General features: G+C 41.8%; 1 protein-coding gene across 7 annotated transcripts in view; it reads right to left on the bottom strand.

Moving 5' to 3' along the window:
- The window catches only part of BMPR1B (bone morphogenetic protein receptor type 1B), a 362,086-nt gene that overhangs the window by 188,180 nt on the left and 156,940 nt on the right, over positions 1-16,966 (bottom strand). For 4 of the 7 annotated variants that reach the window (XR_012904029.2, XM_075929626.2, XM_014576299.4 and 1 more), the window contains one exon: positions 5,691-5,738. The exons of the other annotated variants lie outside the window; for them this stretch is intronic. The gene's annotated coding sequence lies outside the window, so the exon portion shown is untranslated. The remainder of the gene's footprint in view (positions 1-5,690; positions 5,739-16,966) is intronic. 7 annotated transcript variants of the gene reach the window in all.

Below are 16,966 nucleotides of genomic sequence, written 5' to 3' on the forward strand. Positions count from 1 at the left end.
AATAACACGACCTGTCCTGCAATAACACAATTTCCCCTAGGGCCGGCCGGTGACTGACAGCTGTGCAAGGCTTTCCCTGCAAAGCGGCGGAAGTTCTCCGCATGCCGCGCCATTCCCTGGTGACCCCCTCTGGCCGGCACAAGGCATCTGGACAGAGGGGGTCCCCGGGGAACTGCGTGGTGAGCAGAGAACCTCCGCCACATTGTAAGGAGGCAGATGAAGCCCTGTGCAGCTGCCAGTGACCGGCCAGCTGGGAAAACCCAGCTGCCGGCTGCAAGCGGGGAGAAAGAGGAGAGGGAGCGAGGTATCTGGCCAGAGGGGGTCGCTGGGGAATGGTGCTGCGAGCAGTGAAGCTCCAGAGGCAGGGTAAGCCCCACACAGCTGCCGGTGACCAGCCATGGAGAAACCCAGCTGCAAGCCCCCTCCCCTGTCCTTCCCCAGAGCCGAACACCTCCCCTCCCTGCTATAACCCAGTTCCCTTACTCCCCTTATGTCCTGGTCCCAGCTGCAAAGAAATGCAGGCTGGAGCTGCAAGCACACGTGCGCTTGAAATGCAACCTCCGCCTTTTCTATTATTTTCAATGGGAAAATTGACCCCACATAACACGTTTTCACTTAGCATGATCATTTTCTGAAACTTATCTACCGTGTGAAATGAATTACTGTATTGCCGGATAACCTTTTCCAGTAATTAATAGCCCTTACTGTTAAAAATTTACTTCCAGATTGAACTTTACATACTTCAAATTACATTCACTGATTCTTTTTAAGACTGTATTCTCTGTCTACAACAGGAGTGGGGAATCCAAACTCCCCTCCCTAAGCATTGGGGAGCCTGTGAGGCTGGAGCACACAAAAATGCTCCCCGACCCCACTAGGGTTCTGGTATGCGAGTGGAATGTGCAAGGCACTTTGGGGGCCATCTCAGTGACAATTTGGGGTTTTTTTTCTTTTGCTTCTCACTTGTGTGGGTTCCGACAGATTTTTCTGTAGGTCGGTGGCCCTTGACCCAAAAAAGATTCCCCACCCTGGTTTACAGCCACTCTGATATGAGTTACCACTTGCAGTATAAATTGCATCACCTCTATCACATAAACCTTATTCTCTGAAGTAACAACACACTTCATATAAGCACAGGAATAATTCTGAGCAAGCATGCACACGGAGCTAGGTGAGGGAGGGGACCAGTGTAAAATACACAAAAATTGTAACATTGAGATCTGGACAAATCTAATGAAAAGTCATTAGTATTACTTCCTTCTTTGTTTTACTGAATTGTTTTCTTAAACATGTGTTTCTAAAACAAAAATCCAAAATTCTAAACATGTTACACATATTTTTATAAAATTTCCAACCCCGAGGTTCATAACTGAACCCAATAATGACAAGACTATCTTGATTTTAATCCTGCACCACCTTCCTGACCTACCCATTCACTTGGGCACAAATGATACTGCGAGGTGTGACCTTAAGCAGATCAAGAGTACTACATGGCTCTGGAAGTATGGGTGAAGGAGTTTAGAGTGCAAATGGTATTCTCTTCATTCCTTCCTGTCAAAGGTAGTGGCCCAGGCAAAGACAAGTGCATCCTGGAGGTGAATACCTGGCTGCGAAGTTAGTGTCACCACAAGGACTGCTAAGCAGGGATGGAGTTCACCTTTCAAGGAAGGGGAAGAGTGAATTTGGACACAGACTGGCTAACATAGTTAGAAGAGTTCAGTGGGGGCAGGTGACCAAAGTCCACAGGTAAGTGAAAAACATGGAGATCTGGGAGATGCCTCAGAAATGGGAGGGAGCATGGGCTACAATAGCGGAGATTAAAGAGTGACAAGACAGAAATGGGTGGCAAAATCAAATTAGTATCTTAGATGCCTATGCACAAATGCAAGGAGTATGGGGAATAAGCAGGAAGAATTTGAAGTGCTAATAAATAAACACAACTATGACATAGTTGGTATCAAAGAGACTTGGTGGGATAATTTACATGACTGGAATATTGGTATGGAAGGGTACAGGTTCCTCAGGAAGGAAAGGAAAAAAGTAGGAGGTGCTGTCTTGTATAGTAAAAATGAACACACTTGGACTGAGATGGACATATGAGACAGACTTGTTGAGAGTCTCTGGGTTAGGTTAAAAGGGGTAAAAAACAAGGATCATGTCATACTAGGGGTATACTACAGAAGAGGCAGATGAGGCTTTTTTAAAACAACTAACAAAATCATCCAAAGTGAACGATTTGGTGGTAATGAGGGACTTCAACTATCCAGACATATGTTGGGAAACTAAGACAGCAGGGCACAGATCATCCGACAAGTTCTTGGACTGCATTGGAGACAATTTTTTATTTCAGAAGATTGAAAAAGCTCCGGGGAGGAGGGACGGGAGAGAGAAAGCTGTTCTTGATTTGATTTTAACAAATAGGGAGGGACTGGTTGAAAATTTGAAAGTGGAAGGCAGCTTGGGTGAAAGTGATTATGTAAACAGAGTTCATGATTCTAAGGAATGGAAGGGAGAAGGGAGAACAGCAAAAGAGAGAATGGATTTCAGGAAAGCAGATTTTAAGTAAATTCAGAGAGCTGGTAGGTAAGGTCCCATGGGAAGCAAGACCGAGGAAAAACAACTGAAGAGAATTGGCAATTTTTCAAGGGGGCATTATTAAGGGCGCAAAAGCAAACTATTCCACTGCGTAGGAAAGATAGAAAGTATGTCAAAAGACCACCTTGGCTTAACTAGGAGAACTTGCATGACCTAAAAATCAAAGAGGAGTCCTATAAAAAGTGGAAACTAGGTCAAATTACAAAGAATGAATATAAGCAAAAAATATAGGTATGCAGGGGCAAAATTGGAAAGGCAAAGGCACAAAATGAGCTAAATCTAGCTAGAGACATCAAGGGTAACAAAAAGACATTCTATAAATATATTAGAAGCAAGAGTAAGACCAAGGACAGGGTAAGCCCATTGCTCAATGGGGAGGGAGAAACAATAACAGGAAACTTGGAAATGGCAGAGGTGCTTAATGACTTCATTTCAGTTTTTGTCAGTAAGATGGATGGTCACAGGATGCCTAACATGAGTGATCATGGAAATGGGTTTGGTTTAGAAGGTAAAATAAAAAAAGAACAAGTTAAAAATTACTTTGAAAAGTAATCTCTGAAAAGTCATGGAAGTTAGGAGAGATTCCAGAAGACTGGAAAAAGGAAATAAGGGCAACCCAGGAAACTATACACCACTCAATTTAACTTCTGTGCCAGGGAAGATAATGGAGCAAGTAATTATGGAACTCATCGCAAACATCTGAAAAATAATAAGGTGATAGGTAACAGCTAGCATGAATTTGTAAAGAACAAATCATGTCAACACAATCTGATAGCTTTCTTTGATAGGATATCAAACCTTATGGATAAGGGCGAATTGGTGGTTATGGTATACCTAGACTTCGACATGGTCTTGGATGACCTTCTTATCAATAAACTAGGCAAATACAACTTAGATGGGGCTACATAATGAATGATCATGGAAATGGGTTTAGTTTAGAAGTTAAAATAAAAAAAAGAACAAGTTAAAATTATTTTGAAAAGTCATGGAAGTGGGTGGGTTTGCAACTGGCTGGATAACTGTCTCAGAGAGTAGTTATGAACGGTTCACAGTCATGTTGGGAGGGCATAACAAATGGGGTTCTGCAGGGGTCTGTTTTGGGACTGGTTTTGTTTAATATCTTCATCAACAATTTAGATGATGGCATAGAGAGTACGCTTATTAATTTTCCAGATGATACCAAGATGGGAAGGACTGCAAGTGCTTTGGAAGATAGGGTCATAAATCAAAACAATCTGGACAAACCAGAGAAATGGTCGGAGGTAAACAGGATAAAGTTTAACAAGGACAAATGCAAAGTATTCCACTTAGGAAGGAACAACCCATTTCACACACACCGAATGGGAAGTGATTGTCTAGGAGGAAGTACTGATAAAAGGGATTTGGGGGTCACGGTGGACCACAAGCTAAATGTGAGTCAACAGTGTGACACTTCTGCAAAAAAGAAAACACGATTCTGGAAAGTATTAACAGGTGTGTTGTGAGCAAGACACACAAAGTCATTCTTTCACTCTACTCTGTGCTGATTAGGCCTCAATTGGAATAGTGTGTCCAGTTCTGGGCACCACATTTCAAGAAAGATGTGAAGAAATTGGAGAAGGTCCAGAGAAGGGCAACAAAAACGATTAAGGGTCTAGAAATCACAACTTATAAGGGAAGACTGAAAAAATTGGGCTTGTTTAGCTCAGAAAAGAGAAGACCGAGAGGGGACTGTGATGGGGTGTAGTAGCCCCGCACTGGAAAAGCTGAGCCTAACCAGGCTCACTTGATTGAAGAAGCCTTGCCAGGCATGCTCAGACTGCAGCCCAGCTATAAAAGCCTGGATAGAGGCTCAATCTGGGCTGGTCACCAAGGATGAAGGAAGTACTTCCCGAGCTCCTGCAGATGAACCACCTGAGAGACCAGGCCTGGAAACCAGCCAGCGAGACACCTACACTACTGAAAGAAATTAGGAGGAAGGCCTGAACAGAGCTCCTGCAAGGGAACTGCCAGGAAGACCAGACCAGGAGGCCAGCCAACAAGACATCTGTGCTACAGAGGATATGGAGACTGGTAGGAAGTACCCCAGAGTGAGATATCAGAGCCTGTGGCTCTCAACGTGTTGTGGTGGGATTCCCTGCTAAGAGAGTAGCGGATTTGCCACTTCTAATAGGGCCCTATGCTGGGACCCAGTGGAGCAGGGATGGCCTTGGGTCCCCTACCACCTCCTCAATCCTAAAGCCAGGGGAGGGGGCATCACCAATTTCCTAGACTCTAGCTACGAGGCCACACTACCCTGGTGTATAACTACAACTGTGTTGCAAGAGATGCGGGGTTGGTTTCAATCCCAAGAAGCCAGAGACTCAACAGTGCACCCTGGGAGATGAACGAGTGCACTACCCCATGATAGGGACATGATAGCAGTTTTCAAATATCTTCAAAAGGGTGTTAACAAGGAGGAAGTAGAAAAAAATGGTGCGTTTGAAAACTATAGGTACTGGAGGTACTTATAATTTTTTTTTTTATATGAGAAAGGTGTACTTTATTTAAAAAAAAGTTGAGAAACACTGATCTAGATGGTACTTGGTACTGCTGTAAGGGGACTGGACTTGATAATCCCTTGAAGTCCCTTCCAATTCTAGTATTTTATGATTCTTTCATAGCACTCAGCAATATGTTTTTGTCATTAAAGATGAAGATACCAAAATTTCATACGTGTTACTATGATAAAGTCTGAAAAGCTTGTTTGCTCCATTATCTTCTAGTTCATTAAAAAGATACTGCCCACAACTGCTTGTTTTGTGTCTCTTTTTGTTAGAACTTATTTGTCGTCATAAAAATCACACCACTACTTGATTAGGATTTTCTTTTAAACATTATGAGCATCATCATCTTGCCCTTGCATCAATTAAATCAACAGGGATTTTGCCATTTTTTGGAACAGGAGCAGGACTAAGTCATATACTAGTCATTTCAATTAGCAACCTCATTAAGTCCCATAATTGTCGCTCTCACCATTTTATTGCACAAATATGCTTGATGCAGAAGAGTGCAAAAGGAACTTATCAAGGAGCAAATATTTCGAGGAAATATGAAAGTCAAAAGGAGACACATACCTATATATACAATGGATGTATTGGGCCTCCAGCATAAGTAGTTGTGAACTGTGGGAAACACAAAGCATTGTTTATGGCTTAAAGTTCAAGCATAAAGAGTATTTTTTTTAAACAAAGCTCATTACAACAGGGCCATCACTTTTTCATCTTTCAAAAACTATTACTTTATCTCTTAAAACTGGTTACTAGCAGGTCGAAATGTAAGTGAGTAGTTGACTTCTGCCAAGCACCCTCTCCCTAGTGCCGCCTTACCCCCTCAAACTACTGCCTCTCTAGGGGGAGGAGAGGCTGCCGCGAAGCAGCAGTGGTGGGCCCAAGGTGGGCTGAGGCTGTTCCAGCAGCAGCCCCTGTCCGTGGCCAGCCCCAGCTGCCACGGATAGGGGCTGCTAGACCTGGCGCAAGCAGGGACCGAGCAGTCCTGGCTCAAGCCGGTCTGCGCCACTGCACCTCTGCATTTTAAATGTAGTACCCACGAACAGAGACTGCTGGATCCCTGTCCGTGAGCTACCCCCACTGCAGCTCTGCATTTTAAAAGTAATAATTTTAAAAGCAGTAATCTTACTACATTTAAAATGCAGAGGTGCAGCAGTCCCAGACTGGGACCTAGCCCCGCTGTTGATCTGCAGTTTAAAGGAAGTAGAAGCTGGGCTGTGCGTGCACCCAGCTCATACTACACTTATCTGTAGAGCCACAGCAGGAATAGCTCCTGGACCGGTGCAAGCTGGGACAGAGTGCCTTCCCTTATCAACTAATCGTGTGCCTTCCCTTATCAAATAATCGTGTAGTCGATACAATCTGAGTAGTCATTTACCCGCCTCTTAACATCCTTACTAGCAGCTCAATGGTTTAACGATAGTTTAATCCAGCAGTTCTCAAACTTTTTGGGCTCCGGAGCCCTTTACATGCATAAAAATTTATGCGGAGCCCCAGCGGTCCACTGATTGTATGTGTTGTACCTATCGATGTTTCCAGTTTGTCAATCTTGCAGAGCCCCTGGAGATGTCTCGCGGAGCACAGTCTGAGAAAACTGGTTTAATCCAATAATGCTTTCTGATTTACTTATTCCACTTAATACTCTTTGACATGCATACAAAAAAAATTTTTTAGTCAAAACATCTAATGCTTAACTTTCTTTCAATCCAAATTTTACTTAGCTGCATAATAAATGATGTATTCCAAATAATTCAAAAATAATATCCTAAATACAACACTGTACTTAACACAGAGTCTAAAAACAGTACTAGAAAGTAAGACATAACTGTAGCAAAATCAGCAATCAGTACATTACACAGTACATTTTTAGAAGTCGTCTGCTTCAGAGATAAAATGTGCTATTTATTATGTATTTTGATGTGCTGAATTCAAATATGACAATTAAAACAAGTGATTGGCTACTATTTCCAAGATATTTAAGTTTTTATATTTTACGTGTGTAGATAGTAGAGTTTTAATCATAAATTGTAAACCTAGGTCTTTTCATGTGTTTATGGTTGCTTTACATGATAATATTTAACCTGTCCTGTTTATGTAACACTTTAAAAATCAGCAAAAGGGTTATGTAAATAAAATTTATTATGAAACAAAAGGCAAAAAACTATTATGTATGTAGTTTAGTCCTATTCAGTGTCTACTCGGCGTTTCTTGGCTTGTCTCTTGTATTCATTAAATGGAGCATCTCTTGTCACTGTCCAGCAATAGTCTGCAAGCATTGATGGGCTCCATTTGCCCTGACAGCGCTTCTCCACTGTTGCAATGTCCTGGTGAAATCGCTCGCCGTGCTCATCACTCACTGCTCTGCAGTTCGGTTGAAAAAAAATCTAGATGAGAGTGCAAAAAATGTATCTTTAGCGACATGTTGCAACCAAGGCTTTTGTATACCTTGAGGAGGTTTTCCACCAACAATCTGTAGTTGTCTGCCTTGTTGTTTCCAAGAAAATTTATTGCCACTAACTGGAAGGCTTTCCATGCCGTCTTTTCCTTGCCACACAGTGCATGGTCAAATGCATCATCTCGAAGAAGTTCACGAATCTGAGGACCAACAAAGACACCTTCCTTTATCTTAGCTTCACTTAACCTTGGAAATTTTCCACTGAGGTACTTGAAAGCTGCTTGTGTTTTGTCCACGGTCTTGACAAAGTTCTTCATCAGACCCAGCTTGATGTGTAAGGGTGGTAACAAAATCTTCCTTGATTCAACAAGTGGTGGATGCTGAACACTTTTCCTCTCAGGCTCCAATGACTGTCGGAGTGGCCAATCTATCTTGATGTAGAGGGAATCTCTTGCACGACTAATCCATTCGCAGAGAAAACAGCAGTACTTTGTGTATCCAGTCTGCAGACCAAGCAAGAGAGCAACAACCTTCAAATTGCCACACAGCTGCCACTGATGTTGGTCATAGTTTATGCACCTCAAAAGTTGTTTCATGTTGTCATAGGTTTCCTTCATATGGACTGCATGACCAACTGGAATTGATGGCAAAACATTGCCATTATGCAGCAAAACAGCTTTAAGACTCATCTTCGATGAATCAATTAACAGTCTCCACTCATCTGGATCATGAACGATGTTGAGGGCTGCCATCACACCATCGATGTTGTTGCAGGCTACAAAATCACCTTCCATGAAGAAGAATGGGACAAGATCCTTTTGACAGTCACGGAACATGGAAACCCTAACATCACCTGCCAAGAGATTCCACTGCTGTAGTCTGGAGCCCAACAGCTCTGCCTTAATCTTGGGTAGTTCCAAATCCCTGACAAGGTCATTCAGTTCACCTTCTGTTATGAGGTGTGGTTCAGAGGAGGAGGATGGGAGAAAATGTGGGTCCTGTGACATTGATGGTTCAGGACCAGAAGTTTCATCCTCTTCCTCGTCTGACTCAAGTGAGAATGATTCTGGTGCATCAGGAACCGGCAGTCCTTCTCCGTGGGGTACTGGGCGTATAGCTGATGGAATGTTTGGATAATGCACAGTCCACTTTTTCTTCTTTGACACAACTTTCCCAACTGGAGGCACCATGCAGAAGTAACAATTGCTGATATGATCTGTTGGCTCTCTCCAAATCATTGGCACTTCAAAAGGCATAGATTTCTTTTCCTGTTCAACCACTGGCGATTTGTTGCACAAGTGTTGCAGCATATGTGTGGGGCCCACCTCTTGCCCTGATCTCCAATGTTGCAGCCAAGATAAAGGTGATAGGCTTTCTTAACCATAGTGGTTATACTGCGCTTTTGTGATGCAAAAGTCACTTCACCACAAACATAGCAGAAGTTATCTGCACTGTTCACACAAGTACGAGGCATCTCTGCTCACTTTGGCTCAACAGAAATGTGTCCCTTTGCAAAATCAAACACTGACAGATAAAAGAGCACGACACTGTATGATTTCTAGAGCTGATATAGGGCAATTTGATCAGCAGAGTGATGTAAGCGTCATTATGATTGCATCATCCATGACTTCTAGGAATAACATGATGCAATTCATATCATGTATGACGCAATACCAGCTTCAGATTGTGTTGCCAGGGAAAAGACATTTAAAGCTATTATGTTCAAGATGGAGCCTCTTTAGATTCCATCTTGTTTTCCTTCTTCTCCCTGTGTTACCCTTTTCCCGCCAAAACCTAAGTGCACACGGTCATCTGCTCGGTGCACCCCGCACTATAGTTTGCACTCAGTCCAAAACTGTGCACTGGGCACTAAAATGAGCTGTACACTGCTCAGAAATTTCCCCCCTTCCCTACTGGAGTGTTGCACACAGCACCATTTGCTGCACACCACCCTTACCACCCTTTCCCCGCCTTGAAGGGCTTATAAGCCCTGACCAAGGAAGGGTTCGGGTTCGCCTCTGTCCATCCGTATTGTAGCCTGTCAGTCACTGTCTGCCATCCCAAGTCCTGTCAGTGTTTGTTCGTCTCCCGTGGTGCTCCATTTTAGGTCATGGGACCGGGTATAAGGATTTTGTTCGAGCTATGGGAGAGAGAGAGAGAGCCTCGCGAGTGTGGGAACGCCCCACTTAAGGATTACTGGCTTCTGCCACATGGACTTGGACTCATTTACCGTTATCCTTACCTGCTGGATTGGACTGGAAGTCGAAGGGCTATCAAGTACTAACCCCAGAGGGAATCTACCCGACCCATTAGAGGCAAGATCCACCCGCAGGAGGGCCGTTCAACTGGACTACCTTTCCCTGTCAGCGAGGGACTCCCTGCCGTCCTCCCCTAAGGCTTTACATTAGCTGCAGGGTAGAAGGTCGCAGGCATCAATTGCCATCTGCCTCTGACACTGTAAAGTATATTCCCCTTTGTTGTATCCGGGACTTATCTAGCTCCTTTTCTTCTGGGATAGGGTGAGTTCACGCTGTTGTTGTTGATATATGTTACACTGTTCAAAAATATATGGTTTGGCCCTAAACATTGGTCTAGCCTGATTTGTGGTTAACCAATCCAACGGTGATTAGATACGTAACACAGGCTTCTGGGAGGGGGACACCCGGCTTTTAGGCCGTGGGCTCAGTCATTGCCATTAGCCTTAACTCCCACAACAATTGCTTACCTCAGTTCCCCAGGTAACAATTGCATCATTCATTGTTTTGCCTAAAAAGCAAGTACTGTCCAAACCCAGTCATAGATTTATTCATAGATCCAGTCAAAGATGTATTTTAGTCATTTCTGGTTTAAATTGAAATCCCTTCCCTTTATAACTCACTTATCCTCCGCCATTCGCAAGTCAAGGGTCGTATATACTGACCCAATAGCCTATCTTGAAAACTAGAGCCAATCAACAATTTTAAGCATCATTTTCGTTCTCAGTGACCCAGAATTAGTAAAGTTTGACTACATTTATTTCAGAAGCATTTTGGCTGTAGAGCAGTGTTATTAGCTTGGAAGCAATCATAAAAAAAATCATGCCTATAAATTGTAAAGTCGTTAAATAATTTCAGCCATTGAGACTAAACTTCAATATCATAATCCACAGTAACCCAAGCAGCGCCTCTTCTTTTCATTTGGTGTCTCACCTACACCATCTTTTCATCTCTGATTGTGGCAATATCCGAGGCTACTTACATTTTCAAAAGCAACATTAAGTTTCCAATTGTAATGTGGAAATTAGCAGGCTCACACAACAGAGAACAGATAAGTACTCCCCTGCTTAACATATCAAATCTCCAGTACCAGATTTTATAGGAGTGACTGAGTCTCAGTTGTTTATTTATTGAAAGCTGCTACAGAGTTACATTATACAATGTTACTACTTACTAATGAGCTCCTCTAATAAAAATTAGTTTCAGTACTGAAATGAAATCCAATAGCTCCTCCACATAATTTTAGGGTTTTAAAAGCTGAATTTATCAAACACAAGCATCATTGTTTCTTAACCTCCTGTTCAAGTTTAAAAATCACTACCATCCAAACTGGGGAAGGGAGAGGAGAGAAATGGGTAGTGACAGACTTCTTGCAAAAAGGTATACAGTATGTGTTCAATATATAATTGAGATAGCTCATACTACACACTATATGTACATTATATATTTCTGTGATATACAGTGTGCCCTCTGAGCATATTCTGCATACTGTAGTTACACAGTAGAAAAAAGGAAGACAGAGATAGAAGCTTGATTATACTATGGTAATGTCTATATGCTCATGTCTCAACACTGGTGATGACATAGCAGAATTTTCAGAAGCCTTCTCTGCCCATTGCTACCTTCACAGACTCAGCAGATGATTTATCAGTGAAATGTTGCACACTATGTATCATTTCCCTGCTAGTTATACTCTTCTTCGATAACCTCTCACCACCATTCCTTCCATGGTCATTTCCTCAAGTCTATTTCCATCTCTAAACCTGATGTGACCAAAATACTTATGTTTGCGCCCTTGGATTGCTTATAAACAAGTCAATTCCTCTACAATAATATTTCTAACATGAGAATTCATCTTCCTTTCCGTCCAAAAGATACTCAAGAGTCTCTCAGCATCACTTCTAAAAGGCTTCAATTTTTTACTTATCAGTGGTATTCATTTAATTGATCAACGCACCTCCCAAAATCCAAGGAAAGGCTGCTATGAAAGGGCATTCCTGGTGCATCTGTACATATCCTCCCCACATCCATCAATGGAAAACATCTGTTCCTCTTCCATATTAAGGATTATAAAATAATCTAGACAAACAAACAGTCTTCCAGAATACATCACACGATACATGTTCTATAACCATGGGCTAAAATACAATCACATTTGCTACAATCCTTCAGATAGAGAAACTCCTACAGGATCTTTATTGAGCATTCTTAAAACTACAAGAATCACCTGGAGATATGAAGAAAAACAGATTGACAGAGCCAGGCAGGTACCCAAAAGCCACCTACTACAGGACAGACTCAACAAAGAAAGCAACAGAATGCCACTAGCTATTAATTACAGCCCCCAACTAAAACCTCTCCAATCTATCAGCAAGAACCTACAACCTAGATGATGATCCGTTGCTCTCACAGGCCATGGAAGGTAGGTGAATTCTCACTTACAGACAGCCCCCCAACCTGAAACACATACTTACTACTAACCACACACCCTACAAGAACCAATCCCTGCAACAGACTCTATTGCTAACTCTGACCACACATCACCCTATCAGCCATACCATAAAAGGCTCATTCACGTGCACATCTACTAATGTGACATATGCCATCAAGTGCCAGCAATAGTCCTCTGCCATGTACATTGGACAAACTAGACTGTCTCTATGCAACAGAATAAATGGACACAAATCAGACATCAAGAATGGTAACATCCAAAAACCAGTGGGAGATTATAACAACATCCCAGGACACACAGTTATAGATTTGAAAGTTGCCATCCTCAAGCAAAAAAACTTTAAAAAAACAGGCTGCGGCATGGCACTGCTGTGCTGGAGTTCATATGCAAATTTGATACCCTCAGAATAGATCTGAATGGGAACTGGGAATGGCTCTCATTACAATAAGTAATTTTCCACTTTAGTTATCCTCTACTTATTATCCACACTGAGGCTCTATCTAGACTGCACTCTAAAATTGAAAAAAGATACGCTATTTGTCATAAGAAGAGCTTTACTCCACATCCTACTAGCTTTGCATACCAAATATTTCAACATTTTATAGCATCTTTATTGAACACCACAATACCTTAAAGCTCAATATCATTAAAATGTTGCTATCAGCAGGTGAAAAGCTGCAACCAACTGGTGCAGCAGAAAGGGGAGAAAATGTATGATCAATGCTGTCAGGGCAAGACACTTATGGACAAGGCCAGGGGATTTTAGTGTTCCTTCAGACAAGAGTTATGGGTCTAACCATATAATTGGAAAATGAACAGCATAGAGGCAATTAATTCATCTATTCCAAAAGATGAACACGTGAGTCAAACTTAGTGACATTTGCAACTGTGGTTCTAGAGATTCTAGTTATTTTGGGACATTCAGCCTGTTGTCCATTATATCCTTGCCCTCCTGACATACCTTCTTACAACTATGCGGATTATAAATTTAATCAGGTGTTTTGTTTGTATAGTGTGTACAGCTCTACCTTGGCAAAGAGGTTCTGAAAGGAAGATATTCTCATGCCACTGTCACTGCATTAGATTTTGCATACCTCAAAGAATGTACAGATCTTCAAATGACAAAAAATAGCAGGTATATTTGCCACCTTTACTTTTCAGAGTGTCTATTTCTGATACTTAACTAGGTGTTACCCGATACAGGGAGGTTTAGAGTGTTTCATGAAGGAGTGTTAAATTTAATCTACTAATTGACTAGTCGAATTTTCCATTGATTAGTCAATAACTGGGGGAGCTGCAGCGGGATTAACTCCCCATCCCAGAAGCTAACCCTGCTGCGACTCTGCATTTAAATTTATTATGAGCTGGCAGCCTCTTGATATATTTAAAAGGCTGCAGCACGGCCGGGGGGACCTGGTGCGAGCTAGGACAACTGATTCCTGGCTCACGCTGGGTCACCACGCTGCACTTTAGCCTTTTAAATGTATTAAGAGCCTTCTGGGCTTTTAATACATTTAAAAAGCAGAAGTGCAGCATCTAGGACTGGGTGCAAGCTGGGAATCAGCTGATTCCTGGTTCATGTCTGGTCCCCACTACCCCCCCCTGCCTCCGCTGCCCTCTGTAGAGACCGTGGGGAGGGCGTGGGGAGAACCGGCTTCTAATAGAAATACAAAGTCACATTTAATTCATAAACTTGTTAAGATGTTCTCTCTGATAGAGGCAGCAAGCAGGGAGAAGCAACTAGTCAAGGGACTAGTTGACTATCTGATAAGCTTTTGCTTATCGGATAGTGAATTAGTTGCTTACATTCCTAGTTTCATGCCTTCACACTTCTAGCCTCAATCTTATAACTTTAACTCATACAAATAATCTCACAGCATTTTAACAACAATGGATACAACATCAGAAGACAGAAATGTTATATGCAAGGTCAATGCTTCCTTGTAAGCTCTGCGTGTAATATTTGTCACATTTTGCTTACAGAGTTAATACAAATAGAAAGTCACATGTAATTCATAAACTTGTTAAGATGTTCTCTCGCTGAAAATGTCCCTGATTGTAAAGCAGACAAATATTCCCTTCTACATAGCAGACTATGATGAATTAAGTTTTAAAACATGCAATGTGACTTAAATTACATTCTTATGCATATCATGTTATCAGTCTGCGATACAAGTGAACTGTCTCATACACATGCATCTGACGAAGTGGGTCTTTGCCCACGAAAGCTTATGCTCCTACACTTCAGTTAGTCTATAAGGTGCCACAGGACTCCTCGTCGCTGTCTCATACAGCTGATTGTTTACTGTTACTGCAGTAGCACCTACATGTCCCAAACAGTTTGGGGATCCCAGTGTGCTAGACACAAAGGAAGACAGAGCTCTTTAAGTTTCATATTTTATAAACTAAAAAAAGAGTTTATAATCAAATGAGACTCATAGACTAAGGTCAGAAGGGACCATTATGATCATCTAGTCTGACCCCCTGCACAGTGCAGGCCACAAAATCTCACCCACCCCTCCTAGAATAATCCTCTCACCTATATCTCAGATACTGAAGCCTTCAAATACTTTGAAGACCCCAAGATGCAGAGAATCCTCCAGCTGTGATCTGTATCCCATGCTACAGAGGAAGGCGAAAAACCTCCAGGGCCTCTGCCAATCTACCCTGGAGGAAAATTCCTTCCCGACCCCAAATATGGCGATCAGCTAAACCCTGAGCATGTGGGCAAGACTCATCAGCCAGACACCCAGAAAGTTCTCTATAGTAACTCCTATCATCCCTCCATTGACCTATTTCCCACTGATAATGAATGGTCAATTAGTTACCAAGATCATGTTATCTCATCAAACCATCCCCTTCATAAACCCATCTAGTTTAATCTTGAAACCAGATAGATCTTTTGCCCGCACTACTTCCCTTGGAAGGCCGTTCCAGAACCTCACTCCTCTAATGGTTAGAAACCTTCATCTAATCTCAAGTTTAAACTTCCTACTACCCAGCTTATATCCATTTGTTCTTGTGTCCACATTGGTATTAAACAAATAATTCCTCTCCCTCCCTGGTATTTATCCCTCTAATATATTTAAAAAGTGCAATCATGTCCCCCCTCAGCCTTCTTTTGGTTAATGTAAACAAGCCAAGGTCCTTGAGTCTCCTTTCATAAGACAGGTTTTCCATTCTTCGGATCATCCTAGTGGCCCCTCTTTGTACCTGTTCCAGTTTGAATTCATCCTTCTTATACATGGGAGACCAGAACTGCACACGGTATTCCAAATGAGGTCTCACCAATGCCTTGTATAATGGCACTAACACCTCCTTCTCCCTACTGGAAATACCTCGCCTGATACATCCCAAGATCATATTAGCCTTTTTCACGGCCATGTCACAATGGCGGCTCATAGTCATTCTATAATCAACCAGGACTCCGAGTTCCTTCTCCTCCTCCGTTACTTCCAACTGATGTGTCCCCAGCTTATAGCTAAAATTCTTGTTATTAATCCCTAAATGCATAACCTTACACTTCTCACTATTAAATTTCATCCTATTGCTATCACTCCAATTTACAAGATCATCCAGATCTTCCTGTATGATATCCCAATCCTTTTCTGAATGGGCAATATCTCCCAACTTTGTGTCATACGCAAATTTTATTAGAACACTTCCACTTTTGGTGCCAAGATCAGCAATAAAAATATTAAATAAAATTGGCCCCAAAACTGATCCCTGAGGAACTCCGCTAGTAACCTTCCTCCAACCTGACAGTTCACCTTTCAATATGAACCGCTGTAGTCTCCCCTTTAACCAGTTGCTTATCCACCTCTTAACTTTCATATTAATCCCTATCTTTTCCAATTTAACCAATAATTCCCCATGTGGTACTGTATCAAATGCCTTACTAAAGTCGAGGTAGATTAGATCCACTGCATTTCCTTTATCTAAAAAATCTGTTACTTTCTCAAAAAAGGAGATCAGGTTGGTTTGGCACGATCTACCTTTTGTAAAACCAAGTTGTAATTTGTCCCAATTGCCATTAGCCTCAATGTCTCTAACTACTTTCTCCTTCAAAATTTTTTCCAGGATCTTACATACTACAGATGTCAAACTAACAGGCCTCTAGTTACCCGGGTCGCCTTTTTTCCCTTTCTTAAAAATCGGAACTATATTAGCAATTCTCCAGTCAAATAGTACAACCCCTGAGTTTAGAGATTTATTAAAAATGTTTGCTAATGGACTTGCAAGTTCATGTGCCAGTTCCTTTAATATTCTTGGATGAAGATTATCTGGGCCCCCCGATTTACTCCCATTAAGCTGTTCAAGTTTGGCTTTTACCTCAGATATGGTAATATCTACCTCCTTATCTTTAGTCCCATTTGTTAACTTACCATTATCCCTAAGCTCTTCATTTGCCTCATTAAAGCCTGAAGCAAAGTATTTGTTCAAATATTGGGCCATTCCTAGATTATCCTTAACCTCCACTCCATCCTTAGTAATTAGCGGTCCTACTTCTTTTTTTGTTTTTTTCCTATTTATATGGCTATAAAACCTTTTACTATTGGTTTTAATTCCCTTTGCAAGGTCCAACTCTACCTGACTTTTAGCCTCTCTCACTTTATCCCTACATGCTCTAACCTCAATAAGGTAACTTTCTTTACTAATCCCTCCCATTTTCCACTCCTTATATGCTTTCTGCTTTTTCTTAATCACCTCTCTGAGATGCTTGCTCATCCAGCTTGGTCTA

Source organism: Pelodiscus sinensis, chromosome 4, assembly GCF_052426305.1.
Source record: "Pelodiscus sinensis isolate ZL-2025 chromosome 4, ASM5242630v1, whole genome shotgun sequence".
Taxonomy (NCBI): Eukaryota; Metazoa; Chordata; order Testudines; family Trionychidae; genus Pelodiscus; species Pelodiscus sinensis.